This window comes from Mercenaria mercenaria, chromosome 5, assembly GCF_021730395.1.
Source record: "Mercenaria mercenaria strain notata chromosome 5, MADL_Memer_1, whole genome shotgun sequence".
Lineage (NCBI taxonomy): Eukaryota > Metazoa > Mollusca > Bivalvia > Venerida > Veneridae > Mercenaria > Mercenaria mercenaria.
Genome location: NC_069365.1, coordinates 23,847,284 through 23,861,175, shown reverse-complemented (window position 1 = coordinate 23,861,175; position 13,892 = coordinate 23,847,284). Strand labels below are relative to the sequence as shown.

The 13,892-nt window shown below is 26.6% G+C and overlaps 1 protein-coding gene across 2 annotated transcripts in view; it reads right to left on the bottom strand.

Moving 5' to 3' along the window:
• Window positions 1-13,393, bottom strand: part of LOC123558828 (glycine receptor subunit alpha-2-like) — a 33,381-nt gene extending 19,988 nt beyond the window's left edge. Inside the window, exon 1 of one of the 2 annotated variants that reach the window (XM_053542923.1) lies at window positions 13,202-13,393. The gene's annotated coding sequence lies outside the window, so the exon portion shown is untranslated. The other variant, XM_053542924.1, reaches the window with a different exon arrangement.
• Between the last annotated feature and the right edge of the window lie 499 nt (window positions 13,394-13,892).

Genomic DNA, 13,892 nt, shown 5'->3' with positions numbered 1-13,892 from the left:
TTGATTTAAAAAGTTATTTAAGTTAAAATTAAATTACCATAATGCCCATTTTGTGAAACTTATTTGGGTTATGAAATCTTTTTCCCTTTTTTCCCAAAATTTTTTTCCCTTTTTTAGAATATCTTTGATTACTTCTCTATATTTTTTTAAATTTACCCGACTCAGTTATTTTGCTTCCCCTTTGTTTAGATTAAATTTTTGGGGGTTTTTTCTTTTTCCTTATTGCCCCAGATTTGTTACCGTATTTTTTAATTTTTTGAACCTTTTCTATGATACCCTTACTTCTTCCCAGTCATTTTTCATCGGGATTTTCAGATTCAGTGTAAAAAAATCAAACACTTCTTACGGCGTCCAATATTTTTTTTGCATCTAAAAGATCTAAATCAATTTCTTTATTTAAAACCCCCGATCAAATTCTTTGGTCTTGCTTCCAATTTTTCTTCTTCTGATTTTTTCAGTTTTATCATTGTTTCAGTTTTTTCCATTTTTTCTTTTCCATAATTTCTAATCCTTAATTCATCGGGGAAACCCACCAAAAGGGGGTTTTTTTCCCCAATCTTTTGGGTGTAAGGGACCTTTTTTAAAGCTTGTTGCTTTTTAGATTCTCCCGCATTCCAGTTAATCAGTAATACCTTGTGTCAGATCTTCTGATTTACTTTTGGAATAACGCTAATTGCCCCCTTTAATTCCATAAGTTTTTACTACTTAAAATTTTTCCCTTTGACTTTTTATTCTTCATAAGGGCTTATAAATTTCAGTGAAAAATCCCGATTTGTACTTTCTTAATTTTTTTTCTCATTTTTCTTCTCAAAAGGCCTATCTTTTCCCGGTTTTTTTTTATTCTTATTTCTTTAATTTTGATTGCATTTATAAATAATTAAGAAATTTAAGAAAGAAAAATTTTTGAAAATAAAAAAATTTAATTATTATTAATATAAAGGGAAATTCCCAAAATTATGATAGAAAAAGTATAAATCAAATAATTTTAAAACAACTTTATCCTTTTAGCCAGATTCATGTTTCAAAATGTTAATAGGGGATTTTCGGGTCGGGAAAAAAAAAAATCATAAGCATATACTTCGAAAACCCTTAAATTTGAAAAATTATACTTATATGCAAAAAACCAAACAATCAAAAAAAAGATTTAAAAACCACTAATAAAATTGAAAAAAGAATTAAAGTAGACCCAAAAAATGAATACTTGAATTTCAATAATGAAAAATTTTTTAAATGACTTGAATCAAAAAAACAAAAGTAGTAATATTTGAATTTTGATGTGAAGAAAAAAGGGTTAAAAATGAAATAACAAAATACTTTTTTCAAGGACGTAAAAAAAACTTTTGTTTTTATTTAAGTCATCTTACTATAAAAAACCAAAAATTCCGTATTAACGTTCAATTATATTTTATTTAAAAAGTCCGGGAAACGAAAAGTGATATGTTTTGAAAAGAACAAAATTAACCCTAATCTTTTGCTAATGCAACAAATCAAAAAATGTTTTCTTAAATATTGACAAAACCAAGGAATTTTTTTTAAAAAAATTCACTGGTAAATATAAGGGAGTTTTAATAATATGAACAAAAAATGAACCGACAGTATAAGAAAAGTTAAATTTGTATTGATTTAATGTTTATGCTACTAAAAAAAAATTTAAAAAAAATTTAAAAAAATTAAAGGAATCGTATCTTCACAGAAAAAAGGAATTGATAACACAATAAACAACTTTAGATAGTGAGGAAATAAATAATAAACCCTTTGGAACCAGAAAACCCAACGATGCAGTTTCAGGACGATTTGTTTAAAAAAGTTCAAAATGTAATAGATGACTAAATTTTGAGAAAAAAGTATAAAACAACCAGAACAAAGAAAGAGTATTGAAGAATTAACAAAAGTTTTAAAAAAAGAATTCATTATTAATAGTTGAATACAAGATAAAATTGAAAAAAAATAAAAGTAGGGGTTGATTCAATAAAGAACTTGAAGAGAAATCTGATTTGACAGTGACAACCTAAAGAAAGTATTTAGAACCAATTTTGAAAAGTTATACAATCAAGTTCAAAATTAAAGATGTATGTTAAACAAAAGAACAAAAGACAAGATTTTTGAAGCTGAAAAAAATTTTAAAAAAATATGTATCATTTAGAAATCAAAACAGAAATAAAAAAACAAAAAAGAAACTGAAAAAAAAAACACAAGTTTTGATAAAATTTATTTCAAAAAAACTTCAAAATAAAAAATCTGAATTGGAAAAGGAGCTTCACATCAAAAAGAGGTATGCCCAAAACACAGCATTAGATAACCTTAAAAAAGAGTTTAATTTCTAAAAAGAAGACTTTAAGAAACAACTCGAATTTGGTTTAAAGTACTGTACACACGTCACAATTTAAAATCAGACTTAAGTAAAAATCAAAAAAATTACAAGAAGATACAGCAGTTTAATGAAAAAGTGAAAATAAAAATGACTGGACTTTGTAGTTAAAAAAAAATCATTAAAAAGGGAATCAATTATACAATACTGAAGAAATTAACAAAATTTAAATGATCAGCAAAAAAAATTTAAAAAAACAATTCGCCTTAAATATATTTTTTGACACACGTCAAATTTAAAGTACGGGGGAATTAAGTACCTTACAGGTTTTTTAAAAAAAGATATAAACAATTTTAAAAGATAAAATAAAAAAAATAATAAATGATCTGACCTGTATTAAAAAATCAGCTAAACAAGGAAATCATCACGCAAACCCAAGTAATTACTGCTAATACAAAAACAAAAACCCCTAATGTCGAAAAAAATTACCACTAATTTAAAAAATTAAAAAATAAAAAATTTTTTTAAAACAAGAAACACAATTACAAAAACAAAGAATACGTTGAAAAACTAACTGTTTTTGAAGTTGCTACAACAAAACGATTGTAATTTAGCTAAGTAATTTTTAAACTTAAAAAGAAAGACAAAAAAAAAAAAAAAATTGGAAAAAAAATAGAAAAAGAAAAACGTAAATGTTCTTTTGAAATACTTTTTAAAGCAACCCAAGGTTTAAATACGGTCCCCATAAAAACTAAAAAGAAAAAGTATTTTGACCGTCGGGGTCCCTGAAATTCAAATTGAAAATAAGTGTCTAAACTATCAAAAGCATTAAATTGGGATCGGGAAATTTAACGTAATTATAAAGATTTTTTATAAACACAAAACCAAAAATAAAAAAAAAACTGTATCAGTGTATTTTTAAAAGGTTTTGTTTTTAGTCGAAAAAACCAAAAATTTATAATAGAAAAAGTTTTTTTTAGGGGGGGCCGGGGTTAAAGAGAACTGAGGAAAAGCCAATATCGATTTTTATTTTGGGTGAAAAAATTTTTTTTGATCCATTTTTTATATATTTACAAAATATGTAAATAAAACACCCGGGACTTTGACATTGGACCGGACACAACAATATCATGTAAAAAAAAAAATTTGAATTTTATAAAAAAAAAAAGGGACAATGTTTGACATTCACCTTATACAGTTCATCATCTACAGAAAAAAATTTTTAGCTTTTGACGAATAGTTACGTCAGATTCTACTTCGGATAATTATGTATTTTTTGAAAAGCAGATTTTGAGTTAATTTTTATTTTTAAAAAATTAAAACTTAGTTTTTATTTAACGGGAAAAATTTATAAAGGGGGGAATTTTAAATAATATAAATAAAAAAGTAATAAAATAAAAGACAATAGAAAGACAATTAATAAAAAAAAACCTCCATTGTTCTTAACAGTTATCCCAAGATCCCGATAGTGGATTATTTCAAGAAAACTGTAAATTAGCCCCGGGTTTTATTTCAAAATGTGAAAATTAACAATTAAAAAAAATTGCATTTAATTTTTCTTTTGATGCAATTAAAATAGCAAAAGGAGAAGCTAAATTACAGCTAAAAAATAAAGAAAAGTAATTTTTCAAAGTTACAATGAAAAAAAATAACAGAAAAAATGAATCTATTTTCTTTTCCATTAGCTAAGAATTTAAAATAAATGATGCTTTTTTTTAAATTTTCTTTAAACGTTAAAAATACAGTTAACAATTTAGGTTCTAAATTTTAAGTTTTAATTTAATTTTTAATTTAAGTTTTAAAAAATTTAAGAAAAGTAATGTACAATACCATTATCAAAATATTTTTTATATCATACCTTATAAAGATTTTTATTTATAACATAGCGGGAAAGTTTTATGCTTTCAAACGAATAATTTTAAAAGGGTGTGATTTTTTGGGGTTTGAATTAAACAAAGATCTTTGTAATTTTTATGAACTATTGTTTTTGACAACAATTTTTTTAAATTCCTTTTTTTTTTTAACTTTAACTTCATTTTAAAAAATAAATACATTTTACTATTAATCCAACAAATTCAACGTTTGGGAATACCAGCAGCTTCGTCTTTTAAATTTTCCAATACCTTTTATTATTGTCGAAATAAAATTTTGAATTACATCGTAATCTATTACAAATAAATCTTTGTCCTTTAAAACTCCTCATAGATCTTTTGCTTAAAATTTCATAACATAATGATCAGTGTCAGTGAATAAAAGCTTTTCAAACCCCGTACTTTTTCCCTTTAAAGTAATTATAATGAAAATCATACATTAAATATTTTTTATAAATTAGAAAGCACATTCCCCATAACAAGGCTGTTTAATAAAAGTTTCTTTTATTCTATGAATACCAAAAAAAAACTTGTTAAAATTTTTGAAATAACAAATGAAGGTTTTGGGTATGATTTTAATAAAAATTTTTCATCATGTGTTAATTTTAAAATTAACCCCCTTTCTAAATTCCCACGCTTTCCGAATACGAGTTGTTCATCAAATAAAAAAAATCCTTTCAAAAGAATTTTTTTCTTTAGAAACTTTTTTTAGTTTAAAAACAACATACTTTTTTAAAAAAAGACTTTCGTCAAAAATTTTAAAATTTTTTATGTAAATTTTTGTTACTTTTAACCCCAATTGGATATAGTTCAAGATTTTATAATGAACTACATAATTTTTTTTTTCATTAAAGTTGGAACTAATTTTTTACATTACTTTTTCCTATTTCAAATTCTGTTTTAATAATTTTACTACAATTGGGAACCATTATTGGTATTTTAATTTTTTTTAGGATTAAAGGATAATCATTATGTACAGAGTAATTTTTGGATATCAAGATCACATTCAACTATAAAGTTTTTTTACCTTTTCAATTAAATTTTTTGAATTTTTTTTCGGATATAAATTTAAAGTTTCCAGAGGGTAAAAGGTTAACATGGCCCCAAACCAAAAAATTATTGGCGTCGAGGTACATAAGTATTTGCTGTCAAGTTTTGGATCATAATCTTTTTATATTTTTTTTTGCTTTACTGTACTGTTTGAAATATAACTTTTTCCCCCCCTCAATCCCTTTCAATAAAAGATCAACAAATCAGTTATTAAATCTAACTTTAAATTTCCCGTCATTTTTTAAATTTCATCCCCAACTAACCAGGGCTACTAAAATAAGACAAGGGCTAATTTGTAGACCTAAAAATAATTTCTAAAATTTCGAATACACAGCTAAAAGTAATACACATTTTTAAAAATAGATTGTGATATTCTCCCCTTTTTTTAAATTTTAAATTTCTTCCAATATTTTTTGCATGTTCTTTTCATTGTTTGATATGTGTTTTATTTAAAATTTAATAAACTCATTTTTTAGGGGGTAATTTCGTTTCTTTGAATTTTTTTAATGAAAACCATGTAATCATATGGATAAAAACCTTTTGTTTTTAATAATTTTTAGTGTAACCCCCAAGGGTTTCCCGCTTCGCAAAATTTTTATCAAAATTTGAATAAATATTTAAATTCGGAAAATTTTTTTTCCCAAAATTATCCAATGATTGAGACATAAAATTGAAATGAATCAATAAAGACCCAAATCGGAAACAAAAGCCAAATCTTTCCATATTGTTTGTAATAAAAATTAATTTCTTTTTTAAAATTTTTCCCATTTGTTACATAAAAAAATGACCGTCATAACCCCTTTAAATTTTGAAAAAAACGGGAATTTTATTTTTAGTCTAAAAAATTATATTAATTTTGAGTGAGCACTTCCCCAAATTTTCCTGTTAGACAAGGGCTCGAACAGGGTTTTTCATTTCCTTAATTCTTTTCACAATGGACAAGATTTCGCTTTTTAAATTTACTTTCATCTTTTTTTGACATTCTAGTTTTTTTTTAAAGTCTCTTTTAAAAATTTTTTACAATATTCCCTCCAAGCATTTTCTCATAAATTTAAAACGCATTAGGGCCTCTAAAACTGGGGGGGGTTTTGTAAATTTTTTCATAACAAAAAAAACAACTTTAAGCCCCTAACCCCCAATCTAAGATTTTGATATGGTTCAGTAAAGAAGATTTAGTTGAGTAAGCATTAAAACTTTTTATTATTGATTCAAACGCATAAATTACAAAAGGTACTGTAAACCCTTATGATAATTTTTTAAAAGTACTTTACTTCCCCCCTTTTTTGGGATTTTTTCACCTGGTACCATTAATAGTTAAACAAAATTGGGATGTGTTCTTTAATATTCTTTCTTGGAAAAAGTTGCGACACTTTTACAGAAGTGTTTTTTATTGCATTTTGTTTTGTTAAACATTTAATCTAAACAAAGTCTTTTTATCCAAACAAATGATGAACCGGGGGCCCTGTGATTTACAGCATCACAGTTATTCCGTTATTATGAATTAGCAACAGTCACATTTTTTTCGTATGATATTTTGATATGTAAAGGATAAATTCCCCTGGGTTTTCCAACCAAAAAATATTAATGATATTTTCATTTAAAACTTCTATTTTAGGTATTTGATTTAATTTTCAGGGAAAATTTATTCATTTTAATTAATTTTTTCTATAGTTTTTTATAATTTGAACCTTTCAGAATTTTTTTTACGGGAAATTTTTAAGCTAAATGACCCACTAAAAAAAAATTTGTTATCATCAATTTTTTTATATTTTTTATCCTTTTATTTGGGTTTTGAAAAGGTTTTGTAATTCAAAAAAATTGAAGCAGCCAAAGGACTTTCTTATATCTATTTATATAATGAGTATCAACTGACTCTATTCCCAGCCGCTTCCTCGAAAACCATTACCAATTCTATTAATTTCATCCAAAACTTGACGTAAAGTGTTTTTTTTTTCGTTTGTGTTTAAAATTCTAAAGCCTTTGATTGAAAATAACCGATTTATAATTCTCATTTTTAAACCCTTTTTGCAAAAATTATTTTTAAAACAACGTTTATTTTTATACCCTTTTTAAAATTTTTTAAATTCAGATTTAAGTATTTCATAAATTTTTTAGTTTTAAAATAAAAGATTCTTTGGATCTTTTATATTCAACTTTAATTTCAATTTCTTATAAATGATTTTTTATCTCTCGATTTCCCCCTTTTATATTATATTTAGAAAATAAAAAACGTTAACAAAAAAAAAAAAAAGGGTAAAAAAATAAAAAAAAATAAAAATTTAAAAAAAAATAAAATATTTAAATTTAATCTTTTCATTTGATTTTTTAATTCCACTTTTATATGTTTTTTCCCCTTTGCAGCACTTTTATTATCCAGAATTAATATCAAAGGGCTTTAAATGCGCTAAGTGCATCTTATTTTTTTCTTCATTAGTGTCACAAACGTTGCAATAACGTTTTAGGGGGTTTCGATGAATTTTTTTGGGGGCAATCAATAAACTTTTAACATTTTTTCTTCAGTTATAGACAACCACAGTCCCCCTTCCAAAAAAATTATTTTTTAAAAACAAGGGCCATAACAATTTTTGGGAAATTTTTCAAAAACGTGATTTTTTTCTCATCGCTAACTATTTGTCAAGTTTGATTTAATAACATTTCTTCTTTTAAAAAACTTTTTTTTTATTAAAATTTTTGTTGGATTCATTTTTCCCCTAAAGTGCTAGATAAAATTTTTGGGATAACTTCTACTACCTTTCTATTAACCATCTATATAAATACTTATAGAAAAAAAATCTTTTGAAAACACACGTAAAAAATTTTAAACAGCTCTTCTCTTTTTTACTTTTATATCCTTCAGTTTAAATTCCTTCAAAACGTTTCAAAAGGGGATTGAAAATTTTTTTTTTTCCCGCATTTTTAATAGTATTGTAAAAATACCTGAATAAATTTTTTCTCTTTTTTATTTACCTTTTTAAACCGTGCTTTTGTTTTTAGTTGTTTATTTTGTGTGATGTCTTTTAAAAAATTTCTTTTCGTCAAGTTTTAGCTGTTAGTAAGTAGGTAATTATTGAGGAACAGCGCCCCAACTGCTACAAATTGGGAAAACGGAACGTGAATCGCTGGCAACCCAAAAAAACTGCTGTAATTTTAACCCTACTTCTCTCCACAAAATTTTTAAAATTTTTTGAAGCCACTAGTTTTCTAAAAAATGATTAACTGATCTTTGTTTTTATTCCTTATTAAAATAGATTTTTATGACTCATTCATATAATTAATAAATTTTTTATTTCTTAAATTAAATTTCTTTCCCAAATTTACTAAATGGTTCCACTATTAAATTTTTCACTATAACCTTCCATTTACAAAGCTTTTTTTTTTTATATCTCGTTTTGAAATTTTTCTATCCTAAAAACCTCTTTTTATAGGTAAAATTCTTGTTCATAAAATGAACCCGAATTTTTTCATCATTTAAATCTTTTATGTGTATTTTCTGGATTTGTATTAAATTTTATCAATTTAAAAATCTCCCCTGTCCATTTGGTGTAATCCTTTTTTAAAAAACTTTAAGTTTTCTTAAGCGAACATGACACCAAAAATTTAAAATTTTTCTTTTCTTTTTGGTACTTTAATTACTAATAAATTAAAGTAAACATACCTTTTTTTAAGTTTTTCTAGTTCGGGGTTTATGCATTTTTTTACTAGGTGTTTTGTTTTGTTAATTTTCAACCCTTTTCCTGTAATTATCTAAATAAGTATAATATTATTTGCTGTAAAAAAATTTCCACTTATTCTTTTTAAAATTCTATTAAACTTTCTTTACTACACCTTTCCTTCATAAATGAGATACTTTAATCTTTATTTATTTTAAAAAAAAGATTCAAACTTTTTTTTATAAAATTCCTTTCTTTTTCTACCCAAAATTTGTTGGGGTTCTACCTTCTGAAATTATTTTTTCAAATGCTTCTGTAAAAGATTCCCAGTTTTATTCTTTTTGGAATAACCCAAGAAAAATTCTGAAATACAATAACGGTTAACAAGTACTTTACTCCTTTATCTATTTTGAAAAAGCTTTTCATGTCAACTAAATCGTAGCTATCTCAACATATGAACAATCACCTTGTTTCCTAAAATTTTCTTTTTAAATTGGTTTTGTAATTCTTTGTATTTTAGCTCCAGTGATTTCGGGGGGATACCTACCCCCCTTTTCCCCTTTTTTGACTTTTGTTTTTTTCGGCGTTAAACCCCTGGGGAAATTTTTTTCCTGCCCAGCCCAAGTTAAAGTATTTCGTTTTTTAAATTTTAAAGGTTTCACAACAAAAATTTTTTTCAATCTTTCCCCAAATGTTTTTTATTGTGTTTTTTAAATTGGGAAAACATTTTTTTTTTCGCATTTGGCTAATCAATACGTTTCCGTAGCAATATCAGAGTTTTGCATAAGCACCAGTTTGTTAAAGGGGGACCATTAATAGGGGTTTTTCCCGGCCCACAATGTTATATCCGGAAGTGGAAAACCCCTTTAAAAGGGAATAAAAGGAACATTGCTTTTGAATATTAAATAACCCCCTGTACTTTTAACAAACTTTGTTTTTTTTTCCACAAGAGCCAAGGGAGCCATTTTCATTTTTCTCCCGTTTTTTTTTGAATATATTGGGATTTATATTATCAGTAAAAATTCTTTCTTTTAAACAATATATTTTATTTTGTAAACTCATTTTTATATAGTATTTAAAATTTAAAAGAAAACTTTTATTAAATCAGCGTAAAAATTTTATAAAAGAACACTTATATTAAATAGCTGAAAACGTAAAACAAAGTATCAAAAGTAAATCAAACAAAACAGGGAAGTTTTAAAGAAAAGTGGTTTCATTCTTAAAAACAGTCGTATGTTTTTCCCTTTTTAAATACAAAAAAAAAGACACCTGCGTAAATACTTTATTATAAAGTTAACCTATCGTTTACTGTATAAATGTTGGACTTTTAAGCGTGTGACAACTCAAAAGGTAAAATGATTTTAATGCTAATAATTAAATTACTAATTAAAAAAAGATCAAATACCTTATATTTTATTAATGAAATTAATCTGCCAAATTTCTGCCAAAAGTTTGCCAAGTTGGCAGACACTGCCACATTGTCGTCTTTGTGGCAGAAATTTTGGGAGAAGTTAAATATTGTGTTTTTTCAAATTTAAAGTACATTAATAACTTTGCCAAAAATTCTGCCAAAGTTTGCCCAAGGGGAGCGACTGCCCCATTTCTACCTTCGGGGGGAATTTTTGGGAAAAATTTGGCAGAATGTTTAATCATATTTTTCTTTGGGTTTTCATATAAAGGGGTCGAAAGTTTTTAAAGGGGGCAATTGGCTTAAAACCTCTAATATAACTACCCTTTCCCCATCTATGGAATATCGTCTTCTTTATGGAAGAACTTACTCTCTGGACAGTCTACGGAATATCGTTTACTTTATGGTAGAACTTATTATCTGAACATTCTACGGAATATCGTCTACATTCTGGAAGAACTTACTATCTGGACATTCTACGGAATGTCGTTTACTTTATCGAAGAGCTTAGTATCTGGACATTCTACGGAATATCTTCTACTTTATGGAAGAACTTATTATCTGGACATTCTACGAAATATCGTCTACTTTATGGAAGAGCTTACTGTCTGGACATTCTACAGAATATCATCTACTTTATAGAAGAATTTACTATCTGGACATTCTACGGAATATCATCTACATTATGGAAGAACTTACTATCTGGACATTCTACGGAATGTCGTTTACTTTATGAAAGAACTTACTATCTGGACATTCTATGGAATATCGTTTACCTTATGAAAGAACTTACTATCGGGACGTTCTTCGAAATGTTGTCTACTTGATGGAAGAGCTTACTATCTGGATATTCTATGGATAATTGTTAACTTTATGGAAGAATTTACTATCTGAACATTCTACGACATTTCGTATGCTTTTCGGAAAAACTTACTATCTGGACATTCTACGGAATATCGTTTACTTTATGAAAGAACTTACTATCTGGACATTGTAGGGGATATTATCTACATTATGGAAGAAGTTCCTATCTGGATATTCTACGGAATATCGTTTACTTTACTCTGGACAGTCTATGGAATATCGTTTACTTTATAGAAAAACTTTCTGGCTGGACATTCTACGGAATATCGTTTACTTTATGGAAGAGCTTACTATCTAAACATTCTGCGGAATATCGTCTACTTTATGGAAAAGCTTACTATCTGGACATTGTACGGACTATAGTTTTTTTTAATCTAGCCATTCTACGGAATATTGTCTACTTTACGGAAGAACTTACTATTTGGACATTCTATGGAATATCGTCTACTTTACTGAAGAGCGTACAATGTGGATTTCCTACGGAATATCGTTTACTCAAATTTGGACATTCTACGGGATATCATTTATTATACAGAAGAACTTTTTATGTAGACATTCTACAGAATATCAGTTATTGTATAAAAGAGTTTTATGTGGATATTCTATGGAACATAAATGTATAGAAGAGTTTTTTATGTGGGCATTCTTTGGAATTTCATTCATTGTGTAGAATTGCTTTTTATGAGGATATTCTATAGAAAATCATGAATATATAGAAGAGCTTTTTATGTGGACATTCTATATCATCTATGGTATTTATGAACCTACTATATGGATTTTCCATGAAATATAGACGTATAACCGGTATATTAAATAATTGCAACCCTCGTAATGACGATAGAAATCGGCATGATTAACAATTCATAGGAGTTAGTTCAAACACTTTCAAATTCAGTCATATAAAAGCTGCCATTTACTTGAAACATAATAACTTCGTCGTTTCCATCAGTTCACATTGGATATTGTATATTATGTTTGTAAAATTTAAAGTTGTCCCGCATGAGCATTAATTTTAAAAACTATCGTATGAATTTCATATATGTTTAAGAACTTACTGGCTCTTTTGTCAATGTTAATGCAGTAGAATATGTAATCTATTACCTCACTGTGTCATGATATCAGTGAAAATGAGTGAATGAACGAATGTAATTGAATTGAACTGGATAATTTACGTATTCATAGGCAGTAAGCTTTGAGGACCTAATAAACTGCCATAGTAAATAGTTAAAAAGAAACACATAAATCATGATTGAATCTTCTTACTTTAGATAAAAATAATTATTTGATTCTTGAAAAGTGGTAACATGTAAATGCATTAGTGTCATTTCCGGAGACTTGACGTATATAGACAATAATTGTAGATATATAATTATCCGAACTTTTTTACGTAGACTATTTCCAGCTTTAATTATTTCAGAAATACTGGGTACTACATGCTGTCTAATTGTTTGTTTACTTTTCATCATTTTCTTCAAGTTTTACAGAATTGATTCCTCGTGCATATTTCCAAAAGCAAGCGTACTCTGCACGTTTCCACTTTTTTAAAAATAATGTCGACACTAAGACCAAAAGTGTGTGGGAGGGGGTTGCGGTTCGATGCGAACAACATACGTGGTAATTTAGGAATGCAGTTTATTTCTTTCCTCCAACGCAGTTCTAGCTCAACATCAGCTCAGGCCAGAATTTCAAAATTTCAATAAATAATTAAAAACAGACATTTTTCAGTTTGGCAACGGTTACACGCTGTAGCAAATGGTCTTAGACAGCTTTCATTCATTATAGGTTTAACTTAGAATTTAATTAGACACTAGGTGATTGCTAGTCGTCTTACGTGCATTTTATCGAGAAATCAAGTTCATTAAAAATGCAGTTTTACTAATAACCTGAAATGTAATAGATTATGTAAAACGAAAACATGCAAAAATCTTTACTTACATCAACTATTCACATAATTCCTCGAGAAATCAAGTTCATTAAAAATGCAGTTTTACTAATAACCTGAAATGTAATAGATTATGTAAAACGAAAACATGCAAAAATCTTTACTTACATCAACTATTCACATAATTCCGCCTTTCCGTCTGGGCTGTTATAAGAAATAAGTAGTAAATGTAATTCACACATGCACAAATTATTGCGATAATAATTCCAATAGATACAGATATAACAGTCAACAATAATGGTATCAGCAGAGTAGAATGTAATCAACTTCATTAACTATTACCCCTCTGTTTTACACGTGTTTTCGTAATCAAGAAAAACGTATGTATGTCTCTATATATACAGGGGATCAAACAATACTTGAAATCGATTGGGACGGTCTCGTGGCATCATTATAATCAATTCCATAGAGATGATCACTTTGAATATTTTAAGAACTTCTTAGCTCTAAATAGTTTGTATATTAGTTACAAATACAGAAATTAATTATTCAAAAGTAAAAAAAAAATCGAATCTTGTTATGTTATGGTTTATTTATATGTAACCAGCAGTTAACTGACTACTAATTTTTTACGGGTTTCAATAAATGTTTAGAAAAATGAAAACACTTTCAAAACGTTTAGATTTTTGTAAAGAATACTGGACAAAGTACAAGTCGGTTTCAGAAACATTTTCTTTTTGTAATGAACGAGAATGAACTATATTAAAGTGTTATATTTCATAATTTAATCGGTTATAAATGGTTGTTATATAGCTGATTTAATAAATCGGAATAAATGTTGGATAAAGAGATAAATTTT